This window comes from Buteo buteo, chromosome 3 (genome assembly GCF_964188355.1).
Source record: "Buteo buteo chromosome 3, bButBut1.hap1.1, whole genome shotgun sequence".
Lineage (NCBI taxonomy): Eukaryota > Metazoa > Chordata > Aves > Accipitriformes > Accipitridae > Buteo > Buteo buteo.
The window spans coordinates 10,395,873-10,402,951 of NC_134173.1; the positions used below are offsets into that span (position 1 = coordinate 10,395,873).

The 7,079-nt window shown below is 42.9% G+C and overlaps 1 long non-coding RNA gene across 1 annotated transcript; it reads left to right on the top strand.

The window, feature by feature from the left end:
- Positions 1 to 2,258: 2,258 nt before the first annotated feature.
- On the top strand, positions 2,259 to 5,914 carry LOC142029427 (uncharacterized). Its single transcript, XR_012649915.1, has 3 exons — positions 2,259 to 2,456; positions 2,810 to 2,870; positions 5,741 to 5,914. It is a non-coding gene; the product is annotated as an uncharacterized LOC142029427 (long non-coding RNA).
- Positions 5,915 to 7,079: the final 1,165 nt, after the last annotated feature.

The following is a 7,079-nucleotide window of genomic DNA, read 5'->3' on the forward strand; positions in this document are numbered from 1 at the left end:
AAGGAGTTGTTACGAATGACCAGCCAGAGGAAATGCTTCATTCAGAGTCTATAGCTGCAGACAACAGGGGATCTACTCAACAGCCAAGTTTCTGTTCCTGTGTAGACTCTCATTCTCTGGTCATTAATAATAGGGTTAAGAAGTTTAAAAGTCAGTTATCACAAGCCCAAAAGCCTTTCAAAATTAGGCTGCATTAGTTCATGTGCTCACCCAGCTACTTGTTTTCTTGTAGAGAAATTCAATTAAAAAAGTAAGTCATGATCAGAATCCTAAGGGTGAATTTGAAAATAACAAAAGCTGAGAAATCCAAAGATAAGGCTCCGTGCTTTTGCATATAAACCATGCATTATGAAAACACTTTATTAATATAGTACTTTGTGCTAAATTTTACAATGATTGTTTTAAAATCCATTGCAACCCAATGCCTTTAATATTCCTCCTAGCATGTCTGTGCCCCCCCCCCCCCCTTAAGAATTTGTTTGCTGCTGGCTTTTCTGGGTGTGAGGAAAGCAAATATCACATTGGCTGGCTGCCTCTTCTCTTGGGCATGGTCACTGCAGATTGGCTCTAACCATTATTTGTTTGTTTTTCAAATGTTCTGGGGCAAAACGATGGGACAGGAAACGTCTGAGCCTGTCTGACACTCATGCAGCATGAGCCCTGCTGGAACAGCTGGGGCTCGTTATTTTGCTGGGTATTCCTTGGCTCAGGCCAAAGTTTCTTGGCACTTTTTCACCTCTCCTGTTGTACAGCTCCTAGAAAAACTGTGTCAGGGTCCCGAGTGCATCAATGGACCTTTGTTGCTCTGACCAACCTCACCTGGGGCCTCCACCCATACCTTCTGCTCAGGGGCTCCATTGCAGCTCAGTCCCTGCCCGAGTTACGCCGTGAATGTGCCTGTCTCTAGCTCCAGCTGTATCGCAGTCATGCCTGGCCATGCGCCCTGTTGACCTGGCTGGATCCTGACCTGTGGACTCTGCTCCTAGTTTGACATTGGACCTGCCTTGTCAGTATGGACTTGCCTGGTGATCACGAGAATGGGTACGACTCTGGCTACCACTGTCAGACTTGGCCTGACCCTGACTTGATGATTTGCATGTCAGGCTTGTCTTTGAACCTACCTTGTCACCACAAACTGCTCGGGACTACAGGAGGCCTCGTGCCTCAGAGGTGCAAGGCTGTAGTTTGTCTTAAAAAGGTAGAGGTGCTTCCACTATCTGACCTTCCCTCTGCCCCTTCTGTGAGGAAAATTAGCCAGATGGAGCAAAACATTGTTATTTTGTCCAGCCTGTGTACATGAATTTGCTCTTATCCCTCATTCTGGCACATCCAAAAAATCCTGGCTAAAATCAGGTGCTTACATGCACATAGTGGTATTTACACATGTGGTATGGGCACACTGCTGGGAGGAGTGCCACTAAGGCATGGCTTGCCCTTGCTAACCCCTTCCCAAAGGAATGGAAATATCCTTCTGATAGGAGGTAGTGGGACTTGGATTCCTTGAGTTTCAATTACAGGTGGAGGAAGGGAGAGAGGGAAGGAGAGCTGGGTATTGTTGCAGTCTGCTTCCCTGTGCACAGCACATATTTCTGCATGGATTTCCAGCAGCAGTCATTGATGATCGCATCAGCAGTAATGTCCCTTGATGCTTGCAGTCCCTCTTAAGGAGGTCAGGGACTGGAGCACTGCATGGAAATGGGGCTGAAAGCAGGAGGGGATACCAGTGACAGAAGAGTAGAGAGCAGAAGAGCTGCTCTCTGGGTGGAGAAGTTCCATCCAGCCCAGCATCTTTTCTCTGATAGGAGCCAACAGCAGGTGCCTGCAGAAAAATAGAGTAGCTGGCCATTTCTGGAGTGAGTCCTCCCTTGTCACATCCTTCCTCCATGTCTCTAGCAGTTTCTGGGTTAGAGACTTCCCAGTCAAGAACCCAAGCCGTTCTATCTAAAGATTCCCAATAGATGTAACCTTCATGCATATGTTCATTGTCTTTCAGAGAAGTTTGTTAGGCCTACCTAGCAGTGGGTGACACTGAGATGTGTATTGTGCAAAGCTACCCTCTTTATTTTTTTTTCTTTTGTGCAAGGACTTCCCTTCTAGAGATCTACCTAGGCCTGCCAGGGCATGTTGAGAAAAATATGGTTATATCACATCTCCAGTAAAACTTCTCTCACCATGTGAACCTCCTTCAGTTCTGTGGTTTTTTGCTGGTAGAGTTTAGGTTGTCTGTTTTGCTGTGCTTTGTGTTCTTGAATGGGATGGTAAGGTAGAACCTTTTCAGCTGATATATGTTGTTTCAGTCGAGGATGATTTCTTTTGCAGGGTGGAAAAGAAATGACACATTGCCTTGTGCCCTAGTTTATTTGTTCCTGGAACGAGTAGTCTTCCACAGCTGATGAAGGGTAACTCAGCTGCACTTCTGGATTGTCAACTGCATCTTGTACATCTATACACAGCAGGTAGAAGCTCAGTTTCCTTGTTTTACTTTGCTGTGAACTTCCCAACCTAGGAACTCTAATTCCTGTAGTTTTCCCATCCAAATACCACTGAAGATTGTCTGACTACCCATGCTTCTGTAGACAAAACCAGATCCAGACCAATTGCTCTTCTTTTGAGCTAGCTGGAGCTAGATTACATATTGAAAGCTACTAGATGTAGGGCTCGATGGCTGATAAGGGTATTTGGCTATATGAATGAATTTATATTTTTTGTTTTTATTATTTTACTTATTATTTTTATTTAATGTATTATTTCCGAAGGTTTTCAACAGCAACCACCATTATCTTGACCTTACACTCTCCATCTCTTTCAGTAAAATACTACCAGACAGCAGTGGAGAAAGGAATTTTCTGAGGTTTATTTCTGCTGCAGAGGTAGGCAAGATTTTCCATTATCCTGTTTCTGTAAGAGCTGCAATGACAAAGTCATGGGAATTGCTTGCATGAAAATTAAGCCCTTTGTGGATTCAGATAAACAGGATGGTGGTTCTCTGGAATTCATGTGTTGTTTTAGGATGACATAACAAGTGCTACCATCATTCTCAGTGTGTGACTGAACAACTTTTAAGTGTCATCCTTCCTGGCATCCACAGAGATGGAGGATGAGGTTTACTATTTAACAGCTATTGGTGACCTCCTTTGCTCACCAATTTGGAGTCAATGATGTACTAATACCCTTGTTTACCTGGAAGCTGACATCCTAGAGGCAAAACAAAGATTGGTCAGTCCCCTGAGCTGGGTTATAGTGGCTTAATAAAATGTTCTTTCATTAGCATATATTATGTTCTGGTCACTAAAGCACCATGGACTTTGCCTATCTGTGATCTACTCTCATTTTTCTCCTGATAATTTCCAAGCTAATTGTTTAACTGGTGCATAATTTGGTTGCAAGCGTTTCTGGCAAAAATAGAATTAATGACGATCTCAGGTGTGTTTTGGACAAATAAAATCTGCCTCAGACTGCAACTTCATTTCAAATTCTTAAAGTAAATATTTAAAAAAATGACAGAAATACAAGGAAAACAGTTAAGAAAATCAGTTTTCTCTTTAGTAACAGCAAAGAATGCTTTTAGTTTATTTTTTTCCTTTGTATAACGGTCTACATCAACCTTGGAAAATGGTTGAACTGGGGATATTTCCTGTCAATTAAAAGATGGATTTGAGTTGAATTAAATCGGCACTTAGAATTCCACCTTAAATTCTCCAAAGATGGCACTTGCTTAAGGTTCTGAAGATGGGAATATGATCTGCTAAAAATCAGACAAGTGAGCAGAAACAAACTATGACTTCTGCCCCAGGGGTAATGGAGACGGAGATGAATCCTGACAAGCACACACATGACAAGACCTAGGCAGAGCAAGAACGGGTGACTCACAAATTGTAGTGGCACGTTCTCTCCAAGGGCCTCAGTGTGCAGTAATGCCTGAAAGATCTCAACCAGGATCACATGATGCATACAGTGGTTGGCTGACTGTTGAGCCATATAATAAAACCCCAACAATTTAAGTATAAAACAGCCTCTGGTGAGCTATAGCCCTAATTAGAAAGAAAATTAACAGGTATTAGACTAGCAGAATCCCTGCCAGTAAAGTATGTCGGGGATATCATTAAAGAGACAGACTTTTGGTGTGTGTTTTATGTTCCTCTGAAGTTGATCCCCTTTTTAATTACTTCTGCCATTATGAGAAAGCCAGCTGGATTCTTTCACTGAAAAGACCAGGAGAGAGCCGCAGAGAGGTTCATCAATCACCATGGGTGACAGAGGGAGAACGGGGCAGTTGTCTACCGGCCACTTTCTCTTCTCTTGGAAGTGTTCTGCTGAAGCTGTTTGTATCCCCCTCGAGCTGTCCCCCACCTCTCAGATGGTCAGTAAATGTAGTGCCGTCACTGACAGAGCTGTCACCAGCGTTCCCCTTACACATGGGCACACAGTTTTTCCTGCTGTTAGAGTTTTACTGTGGAATGAGCTCACACCCAGCCTCAGCCCAGGTGTTTGGAGCTGGGTATTTCTTCATTCTTTTCCCTCCCTGGCAAATTCAGTTACGAAAAACCATCTGATCCTTTATACCAGTTGATGTGCAAAACTGTAATGTTTCATGGCTTCCAGGCTCCCAAGGTGCTTTCAACTGCCTTTTCTTCCTTTTCAGCTGTTCCTGTTGTCCACTCTGGTCCTTTTCTCTGCCCAGTCTCTTATTATTCCTTTTCTTTCTGCTCCCTCTGCATCTTTTTTCCCTTTTCTTATATGCTTTTCAGTTTGTCTCACTTGAGCCATTCTGCCCAGAATGCAGGTCTCCATTGCTTCTTCCTCATCTTGCCAAATCAGAGCACCATCCCTTTACACCTTTTGAATAAGGGTAATCCTAGACACACAGATATTGCCTGCAAATCTCCGTGCAAGCTCAGATATGGCAAATACTCAGAGCAGAACAAACAGCAGTGGCAGTGGGAGCAATCAGAGTATGCCTCATTTTTTAGTTCATCAGTGACCTTCTAGCCCATCATCCTGAGATTCTGAGTCCATGAAAGAGACACAAGAACTCTATTCCCTAAGTCCACCAGAGCTGACCCTGTGGCAAGCCATATCTCATGCTGGTTGCCAGACCTGTAAGCATACTTTTGGTTTGTGTTCCTGCCAGCTCTATTAGGTAAAATAAAGGCCACCAAATTCTAATTCTAAGAGTAGGAGGGTTCTTGTCTCCCACACACTTGCTGCAAGCCCTCTGTGCCTGTACAATACAGATACCTGTCCCAGATGTAGTGGGCTTGCTGCACTTAGAGTGTAGAGCTTTTCTGTCAGTGTTTATCTGACCATGATTATGAAGAAATTATGGTCAAGTCTTTGACTTTCAATGTCTGCTGTTCTTGCCCATGTCCCTGCTGGAACAGCAAACTTTTGGTGAAAGATGGACCATATTTGATTAAAAAGCCTCCGAGGAGAGGCCTTCTGCCATAGCAGTCCTGTTGGGGGAACAGATTGTCTGGGCAATGGTGTTCAGAAAGGAGGCAGTTTTTACAGTGTGGTTATAAATGTCCTTTGAGAAAATCACGTATGGGTGTCAGTTACCTGTCTGAACACCCAGAAACAGTAGTTGTCTCCAACGTTCTCAGATAAGTGCAACTCATAGAAAGTGTTTTAAAAAGTGTTATTTCAGGATGCAGTTATGCATCTCAGCCTGGGTAGTCCCATTCTGCCAACACAAAGTGCTCCCATTCAGGGTCTAAAAACATTCTTTACTTTCTCCTAGGTGTGCCCTGTCCTGATGGCTGTTGTCTTTTCCCTTCCTGTTAGATGTGACTATGTTTCATGGGTGATCCAGAGGATTCCAGCTGAAAAGATGGATAGATTTTGGCAAATTTGTTGTCCTTTTAAAGCCACGACCCTACAAGGCACACACGGTATGAGTTGGCCAACAGTATTCCTGCAGACTCTGTAGACAGCTATTGAAGTCAAATTTTGGCAAGGATTTAGCTAGCTGGGTTGCTACCACACATTTTTTATAGCTTCTGTGGTTTACTTTGACATGGAAGGAATGACGTAGCACACGCAAAAAAGCTTAGGTTGTTACCACTTTAATACTAAGAATATAGACATCAAAGGGTGGCAAATGTATTACTGCTGCTTAATGAGTTACTGTTTATCATTGCAAATAAGCTGAGGAGTGTTAGCTAGTTAAACTCTGATAACCTGATTGCTTGTAATCTTCTTCTTAGAAGATTACAAAATTAGCTTGTCATTGATCAGCTTTGAGCATATCTGGATGTGGATCAGCCATGCTGAAGTATGAAGTGGAAGCTGCATACCTCTAAAATACCTGTCTTCCCTAGCCCAATCGTACTTTCTTTTTCAAATATGTGTAATGATGACTGCACTTACGTGTTTGCTGCCCTATTCGTTAACTATGTCTCAGCCAGGAAATGCATTAGAGGATTCCTTGTTCTGCACATGCTCCATATATGCTTATATGAGGACTCCAAGAAATAATGTTTAGTCAGAAGGTAAGGCTGCATTTGTGTTTTACTGAATTAAAATGCTAGATTGGGTCATAACTGTGAAAATAAATTTGCTGTCATCAGATATGATAGCTTCTGTTTATCTCTTTTGTTCCACATGCACGCGTGCGCACACACACACACACTGTCACAATTCAGTACAGCTGGTAATTTTCAGTTCACCAGAAGCTCAGAATAGCAGAGAAATTGTTCAGTCAGGCTTGATGTGGAGAACAAGTGTTTGCACACACTCCACAGTCTCTTTCTGGGAGGAAACTATCAAAAGAGGTTTGAAAAAGGAATGTCAAAAAGAAGAGAGTCAACACATTTTCCTGTTCTTTTTGATACACTCATTGCTGATATATAGGTGCAGAACTGCCATGGTTTAGCTGGGAAGTGAAGCAGGAGTTTAGATGCAGTGTTGCTTTAACTGGAAAGGTGGACAGGAGCAAAGCAGGTAGCATTTCACTGTTGGGAATGTTCTGCTGAGTGTGTCGTATCAACAGAAAAGGCTTGAGAGGTCTTTCTTGAGAAATAGCTTACTTATCCCTTTTCTTTTTCCTACCCTAAAAGACTGGAAAACAGCATCTCTCA